Here is a 17,852-nt window from a genome sequence, read left to right on the forward strand (position 1 = left end):
AAAAAGATGGGTTGACAGGGGAAAATTCACAACATGGGGAGATGTGCAGACTCAATCTAGATGGTTTGCTGGATATCCCAATCACGACTGTTGGGGGGTTGAGCTTATTTGACGAGGGAGCAACTGAATGCCTATTAATAAATCCTTTAGGCGGATCGATGGGTTGAATGAGCGATTTCGACCCAAATAGACAAAACATGCTTAATGTTCTTGTGTTCATCGTAAAACCTTTTGGCGAGTTGCAGCTGGCGTCTAACATAAAAAAAAAAGAGCATAAAGTGGTGCCTAAAGGGAGAAAAAAGAAGATATTAGACAAGAGTGGGGGTAGGACAAAGAGTAAGGTAGCTGGTAAACCAAGTTTGTTAACGGAGAGGATGTAAATTCCAGATCAAGTGTCGAGCGACTCACGGGGAGATTTTATCCAAAAATGTGACGAAGAGGCACTTGAAGTGTATAAGGTCGAGGGGAAAATTGGTGTTGTTTTTTACGCCTAAGCGATAGATGTTGTGAATAGAATCAATGAGATCGAAGATGGGAGTGGGTGCTGAACGTGAAGGAGCATTTTTTTGTTTAGGTAATTGTGTGATAATAATTTTATTTTTATGTCTATTTTCGCGTTATCTTGGAACATAAGGGGACCGGGTAGGTCTGAAAAAGTTAGATCAGTATGTAAGACTATTACTGTGAGTAAAGCCAGAGTCATTTTTTTACAAGAAACCAAAATGGTAGTGGTAAAACCAGGGGTGATAAATCGTCTCCGAGTAGGTTCTTTGATCGACTATGAATATGCACCTTCGGTTGGAGCCTCGGGAGGATTAATTACACTTTGGTATTCAAGTTATTTTACAATCGAAAAGAAAGTGACGGGTAGAAGATACGTGGCGCTGGAAGGTTGCCTTACTCTGATAGACTTGAGAGTGATTATGATTAATGTGTATGCTCGAATGATTTTCATGAGTGAAGGGAATTTTTTAAATTTGAAGGTGGAGCTTATTACTGAATGGGGGTTGCCAGTAATCATTGGCGGTGATTTGAACTTGGTTAAAGTTGAAGAGAAGAAAACTATGGGCGTGTTCAATTGGGCATCAATACGGTGTTTGGCGGAGTTCATCCAGGGAGGGGATTTAGTATATATACCTTTAGAAGGGAGTGTATTCACTTGGTTCAGAGGAGGAGATTTAGCTTATGCTACTAGATTAGATCAGTTTCTTCTATCTTTGGAGTTATTGTAACGTTGCCCAGATGTAGTTCAATCTATATTGCCAAGAAGTTTGTCCGACCACAACCCCATGCTATTTAGAGAGAAAAAAACGGAGCTATGGACCGAGGCCGTGTAAATGGTTCTCACATTGGGCTGATGAGGAAGATTTCAAGGAATTAATTCATTCTGTTTGTGTGAAGTGCCAAAACCAAAATATTGGGGCAATTTTAAGGGAAATCAAATATTCGACTAAGATTTGGGTTAAGGACACCAAAGAGAATGATTCAGAGTTAATGGAGTCCATTGGGAGTAAGATAGAATTATTGGAAGCATCATTAATAACGGTCGGGTGTAATAGGGGGAAACTAGCAGAGATTCAAGCTTTGAGGAGCCGACTATGGGCTAAATTAAGAAGAGAGGAGAGGGAGTGGTTACAGAAGTCAAAACTCAAGTGGTTTTAGGAGGGTGATAGGAACACTCGGTTCTTTCATGTTACAGCTTCAACCAGAAGGGGGATAAACACCATATCCTCTATTCGGGTAGCTAACACAGTGGTGAAGGAGCCATATGAAATCTTTAGGGTGTTTGAAGAGCATTTTTGAAAGTGCTTCAATGAATCTAAAACCTTACCGATTAAGAAATAGGACTTCTGTTTTAGGAAAATTAGTAAAAATGCTTGTCGCGCCTTAGAGAAACCATTTTCTAAAGAAAAAGTTTGGGTTTCCATTTCTTCTGTGGATGGTTCGAGAGCACCTGGTCCTAACGGGTTCAACATAGATTTCTTTAAGAAATTCTGGGTAGTTTTAAAAATTGGCATTATGGAATTTTTTGACGCATTCTACAATGGAAAGTTGTTAGATAAATCATTCAACTATTCGTTCATAACTTTAATCCCTAATAATAGTACCCCTGAGCGTATTGAAGATTTAAGACCAATTTCTTTAGTGGGGGAGCATGTACAAGATTATAGCGCGAGTCTTATCCAAGAGGTTAGCTGGCTGTATTGATGAAGTGGTAGGGGAATCACATTTTGCGTTTATCGCGGGTAGACAAATCTCTGACTGTGCCTTGATAGCGAATGAGGTTTTAGATGATTTAAAGAAAAGGACGAGGAAAGTGGTGGTTCTGAAAGCAGATTTTAGTAAGGCATATGATTCCGTTGGTTGGAAGTTTTTAGAGTTTGTAATGACTTAAATGGGGTTCGACAGTAGATGGAGAAGATGGATTAGCTTGTGTATATCCACAACTTCTGTTTCAGTAATTGTGAATGCTTCCCCATCGAGAAATTTCAGAATCAAGAGGGTTTTGGCAAGGTTGTCCGTTATCTCCGCTACTATTTAATCTCATTGGGGAAACCTTGAGCAATTGCCTGAACAAAGCGGTGGGACTGTGTTGAAAATAGGAATGGGTAAATTCACTTTAGTCATTGCACTTTAGGGTATTTTCAAAGATTAGTCCCTAAGTTTCTACTATAAATACCCTTACCCATTTAGCTTCAAAACCATCCCAAAACATTTCTTTCTTCCTATACTAGAGAGCTTTCTTGTGAGTAGTGAGTGTTTTGTAAACACCTGTAAATTTTCTCTCTTAGTAAAAGATCTGCAGCAGCCCGGAGACGTAAGCACAATTGGCTGAACTCCGTTATCAATTTTCGAGTATTATTTTTCCGCTTTTATTTCGCATTCTCACTAATCTGGTTATAGGGAAATTACTTGTACTCGGTTTATTTCCCAACAACTGGTAATCAGAGCTTTTGGGTTGTGAATTTTGTCAATTTTTTACGAGGTTACTATTCGGGTTACTATTCACGTGAATAGTGAATTTCGTGAATAGTGAAATTCGGTCGGCGATACGAGTTTGTCGACGGAGGTGTTCTAATACACGGCGGTTCGCAAAAATTGTCAGAAACGATCCAAACGAAGCCAGATTCGAGTGGGAATGATGGCTGCAGACGAAGGGAATGTGAAAATTGAAAAGTTCGATGGTGCGGACTTTGGCTTTTGGAAGATGCAGATTGAAGATTTTTTGTACCAGAAAAATCTATATCAACCTCTCTCAGGAAAGCAACCAGAGGGCATGAAGGATGAAGATTGGGGTCTTCTCGACAGACAAGCCCTCGGAGTTATCCGACTGACGTTATCCTGCAATGTTGCTTTTAACATAGCAAAGGAAAAGACCACGGCGGGTCTTATGGCGGCTCTCTCCAATATGTAGGAGAAGCCATCGGCCTCAAACAAAGTTCATTTGATGAGGCGATTATTCAATTTGCGGATGGCGAAAGGGGCATCGGTGGCACAATACCTAAATGAACTCAACACAATCACAACCCAGTTGAGTTCAGTGGAAATTGAGTTCGATGATGAAGTTCGAGCTTTAATTCTCTTATCATCTCTACCAGACAGTTGGAATGCTACTGTTACAGCAGTCAGTAGTTCGTCGGGAAACAGCAAATTAAAATTCGACGATGTTCGGGATCTGGTATTAAGTGAAGAAATTCGACGAAGAGAATCGGGTGAAGCATCAACCTCCTCAGCCTTGCACACGGAGTCTAGAGGGAGAACTTCAGAAAGAAATTCAAATCGTGGCAGATCAAAATCCAGAAGGGGCAAATCAAGAACAGGAAATAAAGATTTTACCTGTTATAATTGCGGCAAGAAGGGTCACTTCAAAAGAGGTTGTAGAGCACCGAAGAAAAATACCGGCGCACAGGAATCTGCCAACATTACGGAGGAGACAGGTGATGCCATGATTTTAAGCGTCAACAGTCCGATTGAATCATGGATCTTGGATTCAGGGGCATCTTTCCACTCCACCCCATGCCGAGAAATTATGGAGAACTATGTCAGTGGTGATTTTGGGAAGGTTCATCTAGCTGATGATGAAACCTTGAAGATCGTCGGAAAAGGAGACATCCAACTAAAGCTGCCAAACCAGACCACCTGGAAGCTGACAGGAGTGAGACATATTCCTGGCCTCAAAAGAAATCTGATTTCTGTTGGACAGCTTGATGGAGAAGGATATAGTACAACTTTTTCAGGCCGTGAATGGAAGATTACCAAAGGAGCACTCGTCATTGCTCGTGGTAAGAAGACCGGTACTCTCTATGTAACCTCAAATTTAGAGAATATCATTGCAGTAGCAGATGCTGATGGAAAATCAAGCCTATGGCACCAAAGGCTCGGCCATATGAATGAGAAAGGAATGAAGATACTTCTGTCAAAAGGGAAGTTGCCGGATCTAAAGAATGTAGATGTCGGACTATACGATGATTGCATCTTTGGAAAACAAAAGAAAGTCAGTTTTACAAAGATTGGCAAGACTCCCAAGGCAGAAAGGTTAGAATTGGTTCATACTGATGTATGGGGACCATCCCCTGTTCCATCTCTTGCAGGCTCACTATATTATGTCACCTTCATCGATGATTCAACAAGGAAGGTGTGGGTTTATTTTCTGAAGAAGAAATCAGAAGTCTTTGATACCTTCAAAAAATGGAAGGCCATGGTGGAAAATGAGACTGGTTTGAAAGTCAAGCGGTTGAGGTCTGACAATGGAGGAGAGTACAGAGACAGTAGTTTCAGAGATTTCTGCGCAAACAATGAGATCAAGATGGAGACAACAGTTCCCATAACACCGCAGCAGAATGGCGTAGCAGAGCGTATGAACAGAACTCTGAATGAACGTGCCAGAAGCATGAGGATACATGCCGGATTACCCAAATTTCTATGGGCTGAAGCTATCAACACTGCAGCTTACCTGATCAACCGTGGGCCCTCAGTTCCTTTGGATGGCGGAATATCAGAGGAAGCTTGGAGCAAGAAAGAAATAAACCTTTCACACTTAAGAGTGTTTGGTTGTATTTCTTATGTACACATAAACTCTGCTGAAAGAAGTAAAGTTGATGCCAAGTCCAACAAATGCGTCTTTGTTGGTTACGGTGGTGATGAGTTCGGTTACCAGTTTTGGGACTACGAAAATCGAAAGATCATCAGAAGCAGAGACGTCATTTTCAATGAAAATGTGATGTACAAAGATAGGTCAACCGCAGAATCAAGTAATACCGAAGCTGAAACAAAGGAATTTGCTGAGTTCGAGGAGATTTCTGGAAATGATGTTCAGATCAATCCTGAAGCAGTTCAAGAAGAACCACACACACCAGAACTGAGACGCTCCTCCAGAATTCCTAAACCAACCCAACGATATTCGCCTTTATTTGTTGCTGACTAACAATGGTGAACCAGAGTGCTATGATGAAGCAATGCAGGTGGAGGATTCAGTCAAGTGGGAGTCTTCTATGAAAGATGAGATGGACTCGCTTATGTCAAATCAGACGTGGGAATTAGCTGAATTACCACCAGGCAAGAAAGCGCTCCATAACAAGTGGATTTACAGGATCAAAGAAGAACATGATGGGAGAAAACGCTACAAAGCAAGATTGGTTGTCAAAGGTTTTCAGCAAAAAGAAGGTATTGACTACAATGAAATTTTCTCTCCAGTCGTAAAACTGTCTACAATCAGACTGGTGTTGAAAATTGTAGCTGCGGAGAATTTATATCTTGAGCAGTTAGATGTAAAGACAACTTTCCTTCATGGTGATTTGGAGGAAGAGATCTATATGAGGCAGCCAGAAGGCTTCATAGAGGCAGGCAAGAAAAACCTGGTATGCAGGTTGAAGAAGAGTTTGTATGGTTTAAAACAAGCTCCTAGACAGTGGTACAAGAAGTTCGATAGTTTCATGAGTAGCAGTGGTTTTACCAGATGCCAAGCAGATCATTGTTGCTACATCAAGAGGTTCGACAATAGTTTCATTATTTTATTGTTGTACGTTGATGACATGCTCGTTGCAGGCTCAAACATGCAATAGATCATAAACTTGAAGCAAAAATTGTCGAAGCAGTTTGCTATGAAGGATCTGGGCGCTGTAAAGCAGATTCTTGGGATGAGGATCAAGAGAGACACAAAGTCGGGGACTTTGATGTTATCACAGGCTGAGTACATCAACAAAGTACTCTCCAGGTTCAACATGCAAGATGCTAAACCAGTAAGTACACCTTTAGGTGTTCATTTCAGACTCTCCAAAGACCAATCACCAAAGACGGAGGAAGAACGTGCACACATGGTGAAGGTGCCGTATGCCTCAGCAATTGGAAGTCTGATGTATGCCATGGTTTGTACCAGACCAGATATTGCTCATGCAGTGGGAGCTGTTAGCAGGTACATGAATAATCCGGGCAAGGTACACTGGGAAGCAGTCAAATGGATCCTCATATATCTTCGGGGTACCACAAACAAAGCACTTTGTTTCAAAGGTGGAGATATGATACTGACAGGCTATGTAGATGCTGACTTAGCCGGAAATGTCGACATCAGAAGGAGCACTACAGGGTATGTCTATACTCTAGGAGGAACTGCAGTGAGTTGGGTTTCTCAACTACAGAAGATAGTTGCTCTCTCCACAACTGAAGAAGAATATGTCGCTGTTACGGAAGCCAGCAAGGAGATGGTTTGGCTCCAAAGTTTCTTGGAAGAGTTAGGCAAGAAACAAGAAAACAATATATTGTATTGCGACAGTCAAAGTGCTATCCATCTAGCAAAGAATCCGTCTTTTCATTCCAGGACAAAGCACATACAATTGAAATATCATTTTATCCGGTCTCTTCTGGAAGATGGGATTTTGAAACTTGAAAAGATTAGTGGAGCTCAAAATCCGGCAGACATGTTGACAAAGACGGTGACTATGGACAAACTGAAGTTGTGTTCAGCTTCAGTTGGCATGCTAGAATAACAAGACCAGACATGATGCTGCATTGATCGAGGTGTGAAGACATATTAAAATCAGTCTTCAAGTGGGAGATTGTTAAAAGTTTCAAAGTTTGACAACCAACTTTGGAAAATGTTTTTTCAAAGTTTGGTAAATGTTTCTTTGAAAAATGTTTTTCAAAGTTTGGTAAAATTTTGGTAGATGTTTGTTGAAAATAGGAATGGGTAAATTCACTTTACTCATTGCACTTTAGGGTATTTTCAAAGATTAGTCCCTAAGTTTCTACTATAAATACCCTTACCCATTTAGCTTCAAAACCATCCCAAAACATTTCTTTCTTCCTATACTAGAGAGCTTTCTTGTGAGTAGTGAGTGTTTTTGTAAACACCTGTAAATTTTCTCTCTTAGTAAAAGATCTGCAGCAGCCCGGAGACGTAAGCACAATTGGCTGAACTCCGTTATCAATTTTCGGGTATTATTTTTCCGCTTTTATTTCGTATTCTCACTAATCTGGTTATAGGGAAATTACTTGTACTCGGTTTATTTCCCAACAGACTGGGGTTGATCAAAGGTGTTCGGGTGGGTTTTCAAGGTTTACGTCTATTGCATATACAGTTTGCTGACGATTTGTTAGTATTTGCAGGAGATAATCTTGAATCAATGGTAAACATCAAAAGAGTCCTGAGACTATTTGAAGTAACCTCGTGTTAAGTTTGAACGTGCGTAAAACAAAAAAAAATCGGTAAATTTAGAGGAAATGAGTGTAACGAGTTGAGAAGCTAGAGTAAAGTGTGAATGAGATTCTTTTCCCACACCGTATGTGGGGCTTCCCTTGGGTCATGCTAGGAATTCAAAGGAACCGTGTAAGCTGATTTTGGATAAATTTCATGCTAGACCTGACGGTCGGAAAGGTAAGCTTCTATCATTTAGAGGCCGGATCATGTTGGTAAAGTCTGTGCTAAGCAATTTGCCGATTTATTTTTTTGTCATTATCCAAAATGCCTGCTGTTGTGTACATGAATCTTAGGAAAATGATTACTAATTTTTTATGGGGAGCTAAAAATGGGATATGTATCTATTGGATAAGGTGGGAGGAGATTTGATTTGCAAACCTATGTGTTATGGTGGCTTATGATGCTTTGTTTTGAGTTCTAAAAATCATGTTTTACTTAACAAGTGGTTGTGTAGATTCGAACGGGATCCGGATAGTCTCTGAAGGAAAGTAATGGTTGCTAAATACGAGTACGACCAAAATACATTACTCCTTATATTTGCGACATCGTTTAAGACATCCTAGCTGTGGACGAATATTGCCGGTGCAGTACATGCATCATATGACACCTTCAGGAATAAATATAAGTGTAGTTGAGATGGAAAAACGGTGGACTTTTGGGAAGATCGTTGGACTGAGGTCCCTTCGCTTAAATTGTCTTTCCATAGAATTTTCAGTGTTGTTGTAAAAAAGAGAGGAAGGTTTCGGAGTTTGGCATTAAAAAATGGTGTGTGGGAGTGGAAAATCCCCTTAAGACAGATCTTATTTGAATGGGAATTAAATGTGTGGGATGAGTTCATTAGTACGTTAAACAGACCAGTGTGTGGTTGCCCGTTGAAGGATAAAGTAAACTGGGAAGGTTCTTCCGATGGGCTGTACTCCACGAGAATTTTCTGTTTAAAGGAAGGGAGCGTTGGGGGAGTGAAAGATGAAGTTTGGAAAATGGTCTGGGCGAATTTGGCGCCGCCAAAAGTGGAAGCTTTTGTTTAGAGGGTATTCATAATCGCATTCCAACACGTGATAATTTAGTCAAAAAGGGAGTTGGATGCTCGGGATCCCAAGTTTGTGTTTTTGTAGGAAGGAGCAAGATACAACTAACTATCTGCTCTGTCAGTGTGAATTCACTTGGAGGATTTGGCAAGATGGGCATCAGTATGGAAGATTAATTTCATTTTCCCCGGTAGCATGAGAGACTTCCTTATTTGCTGTGATGGGCAATCGGTTACGCACTCTCTAAAATTAGTATGGAATTTGATTTATTTTGGTATTGTGTGGTACATTTGGTTATGCAAGAACAATATGGTGTTCAACGACAAACTTATAATGAGAATCACTTGTTTGATGAATCCACCATGAGAATTGGGTTTTGGTATAAGATTCGTTAGCAAGAAAAAAACTTCTCGATTCAAGATTTTACGAGAGATCCAAGTGTTGTAATTCTAGGGGATAGGTGACTTTAGTGCGGCCAAGAGGTGTAGTGCTAACAAGTTTGGAGGTATGGGTATTATGCCTTGATTTCAGATTTCAAGTTCAGCTATTAGTGGTTTTGGAAGGCCTGTTTTGCTACCAGGTTGTTCCTTAACTCTTTTTTATGTGTGTTGGCATTGCCTTTGGGTTTGGTAGAACTTTGTTGTATTGTTTATTGGTCTGCGGCAGTGGTTTTGATTATGATTTGTGGATGAGTGTTCTGAATTAAGGGTCCAGGTACTTTCGGCCATTCTTTGATAAATAGGTCTTATATTTCTTAGTGGAGAGTGATTTCTTTGATTCTAGGCAGTATTACTCAGTTTATTGAGTGACTTTTTTTTAGGTGTTAAGTTTTTATTTTGTTCACGTTAGGGCATTGGTTAGCCCGAATTATGCGTCAGTTTTGGCCTCATTTTGATGCCACTGAAGTCTTAGTACAAGTGTGGGTTAACCTCCTGCAGTATTGTGAGAGAGTCTGTTCCAAGGATCTTCGGCTGATTATATGGTTCCGTGTTGGTTAACTGTGGAGTATTTTTGGTGGAAGTATTGTCGATTATTATATTCTTTTAGTTCTCAATTATTCTCTACCTCCATCAAGTATCAAAAAGGATGTTGGAATTTAATATTGCCTGCACTTTCGAAGTCGAGTATTGTAAAGCAAAACTGGTCTTGTAATTTGTGTTTATGCTTTGGTATGCTTCTGTAAAGTGGTTCTGTTGTGTTTTAGGCTAAGAATATAGAAGAAATTTAGGGATTTCATAAATAGAGAGATTTAGGTACAGAAAACGTGCATTCATTCATTAGATAATTCTTAAGTTGGTACAAATTATATATAAACAGGTACCAACTGTCAGAACAGCAAATCTAACAAAATAACTGTCTCTAAGATGACTCATCATCCAAATCTCTACCCTGATATTTTTCTAACAGACTCAAGCCCAAATAACTATGTCCACCTGCATATTAAATTGGATGAAGTCCAATAGGCCTAACTATTCCTCCACCCGCATATACCCCAGCCTTAATCTCATTACCCATCTCCTGTATCACTTCACTCCTAATTCCCTCAGATAAAATATCAATCCCTAGCCCCCTTTGAATCCCTAAATCCATTCAATCTTTCCCCAATTTCTTCTGATACTCCCCCAAATTCTTCAGTTGCAACCCTAATTATTCTCTTCGATTTCCCCCCAAATCAATACCTTCAAACCCTAACTCTCCTTCTATCGTGACAATACCCCCTCCATCAGTCGATTCTTGTCCCCAAGGATCGAAATCGGGAAACTGTGTATTTAATACTGTAGCATCTTCCCAAGTTGCATCTGTTGGTCCCATGTTCGTCCAGTGGATAAGAAATTGATCAACAACCTAATTATGTCGTTTTACCACTCTTCGATTCAAAATCGTGGCTGGGTAAACTTTCAGTTGACCGTCTGAGGCAACCTCCGGAGGATTTATCGAGGTAAACGCATGTTTCCCTACTTTTTTCTTAAGTAAACTGACATGAAACACCGGATGCAACCTCGATTCTGGTGGCAAATCAAGTTTATACGCAACCTGACCTATTCTCTTATGTATTTTGTAAGGACCAAAAAACCGAGCAGCCAGTTTCAGATTCTTCCTCAATTCAAGAGATGTATGTCTGTACAGTTGAAGTTTCAGGTAAACCTCATCTCCCACCTGAAATTCCCTGTCAGTGCGATTTTTATCTACCATTTGTTTCATTCTATTGCTTGCTTTGAGTAGTTGCTCTCTTAGGAATAAATTCAATTGATTCCTATTTTGCATCATGCTCTGTACTGTATCCACCCTTGACTCTCCTGACCAGTGTAAATTAGGGGGTTTATACCCATATAATGCCTCAAATGGGGTCATCTGTAAAACTGTGTGGTAATTTGTGTTATACCAGAACTCTGCTTGTGGTAGAAACTTTAACCATTGGCTTTAGAAAACACATACACCTTAGATACTGCTCCAAACACTGATCGAGTCTTTTAGTCTGACCATCTGTTTCTGGATGATAGGCAATACTAAAATAGGTTGTTTGTTATGTTTTAGGATCGAATAGTAGAGAATTTTTAGGGATTTAAGAAATATAGAGAGAAATAGATACATAAAACTTGTAATTTCATTCAATAGATTCCCCCAAAAGGGTTTGGTACAATTTATATATTAACAAGTACCAGTTGCCTAACAAAATAACTGCCTATATGTTGACTCACCATTTCCCACCTCTTTCCTGATATTATCTAACAGACTCAAGCCCAAACGTAAAAGCCCACATCTATAGCTTAAACTGGGTTAAGTCTAGATAGGCCCACTATGCCATCCACCCAGCTAAACCAGAACGTATCTCTTTATCCTTTATCCATCTCCTGTCTTCATTTTAATTCCCCAATTCCTCATATAACATATCAATCCCTAGCCCCCTTTCAATCCCTAAATTTACTTGATCCCCTCCCAAATTCAGTTGATGCTTCCCTAATTCCTCTATTTGGGATTTCCCCAAATCAATTCCTCTAAACCCTAACCCACCTTCTATCGTGACAATACCCCCTCCATCAGACGATCCTTGTCCCCAATGATCAAAATCGGGGAACTAATTCTTTAGTACTGTAGCATCTTCCCAAGTGGCATCTGTGGGAGCCATGTTCGTTCACTGGATAAAGAACTGATTGACTGCTTGATTGTGTCGTTTTACCATTCGTCGATTCAAAACCATGGCTGGGTAAACTTTTAGTTGGCCGTCCGATGCAACCTCCGGAGGATTTATCGAGGTAAATCCCTGTTTCCCTACATTTTTCTTAAGTAAACTTACATGAAACACCAGATGTAACTTTGATTCTGGTGGTAATTCAAGTTTATATGCAACTTGATTGATTCTCTTCTGTATTTTATAAGGACAAAAAAACCTAGCAGCAAGTTTCAGATTCTTCCTCAACGCCAGAGACGTCTGTCGATACGGTTGAAGTTTGAGGTAAACCTCATCACCTACCTAAAATTCCCTGTCAGTGCATTTTTTATCCACCATTTGCTTCATTCTATTGCTTTCCTTAAGTAGTTGTTCTCGTAGAAATATATTCAATTGATCCCTGTGTTGCATCATATTCTATAATGCATCTACTCTTGATTCCCCTGACCAATTTAAATTATGAGGCTTATACCCATATAATGCCTCAAATAGGGTCATCTATAAAGATGTATGGTAATTAGTGTTATACCACAACTCAACTTGTGGTAGTAACTTTGACCAAGAACTTGGCTTAAGAAAACACATACTCCTTAGATATTGCTCCAAACACTGGTGGAGTCTTTCACTCTGACCATCTATTTCTGGATGATAGGCAGTACTAAAATAAGTAGTTGTCCCTAGTTGTTTAAGTAACTCCTGCCAAAACAAACTAGTGAAAGACTTATCTCTGTCAGAAATAGCAACTTTAGGAGGATCATGCAACTTATAAACCTGATCAAGATATACTTTAGCAACCTCCACCACTGTGTAGGGATGAGATAAAGGCAAAAAATGAGCATCTTTAGTAAATTTATCAATCACCACCAGAATACACTTGTACTTTGTTGAAGGTGGTAACCCTTCAATAAAGTCCATTGTGATCACCTCCCAAGCATTATTTGGAACTGGAATAGGCTGTAATAACCCAGGCTTAGGAATATGCTCAATTTTAGTCCTCTGACAAATATCACACTGCTTAATGTGTTCTTCAGTCATAATCTTCATTCTTGGCCAGAAAAAATAAGATTTAATTATGTGGTATGTAGCTTGAATACCTGAGTGTCCTCCTTGCGGGGAATCATGTAAATCCACCATTATCTTTTGTCTAAGGTCTCACGTGCCTCTAATATAGATCTTGTTTCTAAAATATAATACTCCTTTAGTTAACTTCCAGTCTTCTATATTGTCTGGTTGAAGAACCACAATAGGAGTTTTTTCTTGAGCTATGACATCAGCTTTATAATTGTTTTCAATGTCATTTACCCAAGTAGGAGTTATAAATGTGACTCCCATCTGTAAAAATTCACCAGAATCCATCTTCTGCCTAGAAAGTGCATCTGCCACTTTATTAGATTTACCTTTCCTATACTGAATGGTATAATCAAGCCCAAGTAACTTTGTAAGACCCTCCTTCTGTATAGCAGTAGTTAATTTCTGTTCTAGTAGATGTTTTAAGGGTTCATGGTCTATTTTGATCACAAAAGACCCACTCTCCAAATAGTGTCTCCAGTGAGATACTGCCATCAGAATAGCCAAATATTCCTTTTCATATATAGAAATATTTGCATGCTTAGGACCCAAAGCCCTACTCAGGTAAGCTATAGGTCTGCCTGCCTGAGATAGAACAACCCCAATTCCCTTTAAACTAGCATCAGTCTCCAAAAAAAATTCTGTTCAAAATTAGGTAAATCCAAAACTGAAGCTTCACACATAACATCCTTTAATTTTTCAAAAGCTACTTTGGCTTCTGTAGACCAATGAAATCCATTTTTTTCAAAATATTTGTTAAGGGTTTACTCAATTCTCCATACCCTTAATAAATTTTCTATAGTTCCCTGTAAGGCCCAAGAACCCTCTCAAAGCCTTTAGGTTCTTAAGAAGAGGCCATTGTTGCATAGCTTTAATTTTATCAGGGTCAGTTGCCACTCTTTTGGCTGAAATGATATGCCCCAAATACTCTACTTGCTGCTGCCCAAAGAAACATTTACTCTTCTTTGCATATAACTTATTCTTCAACAAAATTTCCAACACAATTCTCAAATGTTGTTTGTGTTATGCCAGACTAACACTGTAAATCAGAATATCATAAAAAAAGACAAGAACAAACTTCCTTAAATAAGCTCCAAACAGATCATTCATCAAAGCTTGAAAAGTAGTTGGGGCATTAGTAAGTCCAAAAGGCATAACCTTAAATTCATAATGCCCTTGGTGAGTCCTAAAAGCAGTTTTAGGAATATCTTCATCTTTAATCTTGATTTGCCAATAACCAGACCTCAAATCAATCTTTGAAAAGAAAGTAGCACCATGTAATTCATCTAATAGGTCTTCTACTATAGGGATAGGAAATTTATTCTTAACTGTAGTATAGTTAAGTTGTCTATAGTCTACACATAATCTCCAAGTTCCATCCTTCTTTTTAATAAACAAGCAAGGAGAAGAGAAAGGGCTTTTATTTACTTGTATGATAGAAGATGATAACATTTCAGCAACCTATTTTTCCACTTCAGTCTTATGATGATAAGGAAATCTATAGGGCCTTAAATTGACTGGTTGTGTTCCCTGTTTCAAAACGATAGCATGATCATATTTTCTCCTAAGAGGCATCCTTTTTGGTTCCTCAAATACTTCCTTAAACTCTGCCAATAATTCTTGTAAAGTTAGAGGAATGAAACTATCTTGCACTTCAGCACTTAATAAATACATTTCTCCAGTCAATTCAGTATCTTTTCCACCAATTTCTAAAATTTTTCACCTGTTATGGGTCTGATTAGTGGTAATTTTTTAGTACCTCTAATCACAACAGTTTTCCCTTCCTTCTCAAAACTAATGGTTTTTGCCTTAAAATCCATCAGTATAGGGCTAAATTCCTCCATCCAGTCCACCCCCAATACCATATCACTGCCTCCCAAGGATAATACTCTGAAATCATGCTGAAATTCATAGCCTTGCATTTTCCAACTCACCTTATTGCTTCTGGCAGTATTGAACAATTTCTCACCATTAGCTACTGTGATAACCAGTGGCTGAGTATTAACTACCTCTACTCCTTATTTAGCCCATTTAGGAGTCACAAAACTATGATTGATGCCACTATCAATCAACACATTAATTGGTTTGCCCCTGATGGACCCTTGAATTCTCAAAGTAGTATGCCCCACATTTCCTGTAATAGCATTAATAGAGATTTCCAAGGCTTCCTTTGCTATTTCCTCCACTTCCTCAGATTCTCCTTCAATCAACTCATGTTCAACAAATTCTACTGTCTCTTCCATGCAATTTAATTGTTTATCCTTGCACTGGTGTCCAGGAGCAAACTTTTCCCCACATTTGAAACACAAATTATGGGCCCTCCTATATTCCATCAAACTCTGCTTTGTATTGATATTAGGAGGAACTGTCTTGGGTAGGAAACCTTTATTTCCACTGCCTTGTGAACTATTTTAAGGGGTGTAAGAAAAAAATTTGTTAGAAGCTTTATACTTATTCCCTTCAATCTCATTAGCTAGTTCATACAATTTTGCTTGTCTGTAGGCTTCAGATAATTTCTTGGGCTAAAACACCTTCACTTTATGTTTTAATTCTTCCTTGAGACCACTGATGAAACTGGAAATAAAGTAATATTCTCCCAAATGCATATTCTGTTGCAGTAATTAAGGTCTTAGCTCCTCAAACCTTTCTTGATACTCATCTACACTCCCTTTCTGTATCAACTTATTAAATTCTTCAATAATATCTGAATAGTTTCTATCACAAAACCTATGACACAAATCAGCCTCAAATTCATGCCAAGTTACTCTATGCTTCTGCATAATATAACCATCAAACCATGTCTCAGTTTTCCCCCATTAAATACATTGCAGCCACATCCACTTTTTGTTCTTTAGGAACTCCCAAAAGATTAAAATATTTCTGGCATTTTCTAACCCATCCTTTGGGATTACTGCCATCAAACATTTGTAGCTCTAATTTAGGTCGAGGTAGAATAGGCCCTGAACTCCCAAATAAACCCTTACTGTCCACTTTAACCTCACTCGAATTGCCATAATATTTTCTTCTTACAATTTCTGATTAAAAGGTAAAGGACCAGTAAATCCCACATGTTTAGAAGCTAATATCCCCGGTTCATTAGGTTGAAAAGTATACTTCTCATGCTCACTAAGAACCGTGACTAAGCATGGTTGCTTACCTTCACCTTTGTTTTGATGTGCAGCTGGTGGTGGTTGACTCCTGACTGACTTAGGTGAGTCTTTTTCCTCAGCTGCCTGATTGACCAGCTGTAGGATTCTCTGCAAATAACCCCTGTTTTTAGTCATTCATTCTTCCAAGGTTTATATCCTTCCTTCCAACTCTGCCTTCTGCTCAACTCACCAAGATGGTAAGGTATCTTCCTTCACTTCTACTGCTTGTTCTGGTACCTCAATGGTTCCAGTCTTCTACATTTTTCTTGTCTTTCCCAGCGTGAAAAAATAATTTTAGACCTCAAAACTCAACTCTAATTACCAATTTGTTATGTTTTAGGATTGAATAGTAGAGAATTTTTAGGGATTTAAGAAATATAGAGAGAAATAGATACAAAAAACTTGCAATTTCATTCAATAGATTTCCCCAAAAGGGTTTGGTACAATTTATATATTAACAAGTATCAGCTGCCTAACAAAATAACTGCCTATATGCTGACTCACCATTTCCCACCTCTTTCCTGATATTATCTAACAGACTCAAGACCAAACGAAAAAAGCCCACATCTATAGCTTAAACTGGGTTAAGTCTAGATAGGCCCACTATGTCATCCACCCAGCTAAACCAGCATGTATCTCTTTACCCTTTATTCATCTCCTGTCTTCATTTTAATTCCCCAATTCCTCAGATAACATATCAATCCCTAGCCCCCTTTCAATCCCTAAATTCACTCGATCCCCTCCCAAATTCGGCTAATGCTTCCCTAATTCCTCTCTTTGAGATTTCCCTAAATCAATTCCTCTAAACCCTAACCCACCTTCCATCGTGACATTGTTGTTCCAGTTGCTTAAGTAATTCTTGCCAAAATAAACTGGTGAAAGACTTATCTCTGTCAGAAATTGCAACTTTAGGTGGACCATGCAATTTATAAACCTGATCAAGATACACTTTAGCAACCTCCACCACTGTGTAGGGATTAGATAAAGGCAAAAAATGAGCATATTTAGTAAATTTATCAATCACTACCAGGATATAATTGTACTTTGTTGAAGGTGGTAACCCTTCAATAAAGTCCATTGTTATCACTTCCCAAGCATTATTTGGATCTGGAATAGGTTGTAATAGTCCAGGCTTAGGAATATGCTCAACTTTAGTCCTCTGACAAATTTCACACTGCTTAATATGATCTTGAGTCATAATTTTCATTCTTGGACAAAAAAAATAAGACTTAATTCTCTGGTATGTAGCTTAAAAACCTGAGTGTCCTCCTTGTGGGGAATCATGTAGAGCCACAATTATCTTCTGTCTAAGGTCTCATATGCCTAAAATATAAAACTCCTTTAGTTAACTTCCAATCCTCCATACTGTCTGGTTGAAGAATCAGACTAGGAATTTTTTCTTGAGCTATGACATCAGCTTCATAACTCTTTTCAATGTCATTCACCCAAGTATGAGTTATAAGTGTGACCCTCGTTTGTAAAAACTCACCAGAATCAATTTGTTGCCTAGAGAGTGCATCTGCCACCTTATTAGATTTACCCTTCCCGTACTGAATGGTATAATAAAGCCCAAGCAACTTTGTAAGTCCTTTCTTCTGTATAGCTATAGTTAATTTATGTTCTAGGAGGTGTTTTAAAGGTTCATGATCTGTTTTAATCACAAAAGACCCACTTTCCAAATAATGCCTCCAATGAGATACTGTCATCAAGATAACTAAATATTCTTTTTCATAAATAGACAGATC

This window comes from Hibiscus syriacus, unplaced genomic scaffold (assembly GCF_006381635.1).
Source record: "Hibiscus syriacus cultivar Baekdansim isolate YM2019G1 unplaced genomic scaffold, ASM638163v2 tig00111273_pilon, whole genome shotgun sequence".
NCBI classification, from domain to species: domain Eukaryota; kingdom Viridiplantae; phylum Streptophyta; class Magnoliopsida; order Malvales; family Malvaceae; genus Hibiscus; species Hibiscus syriacus.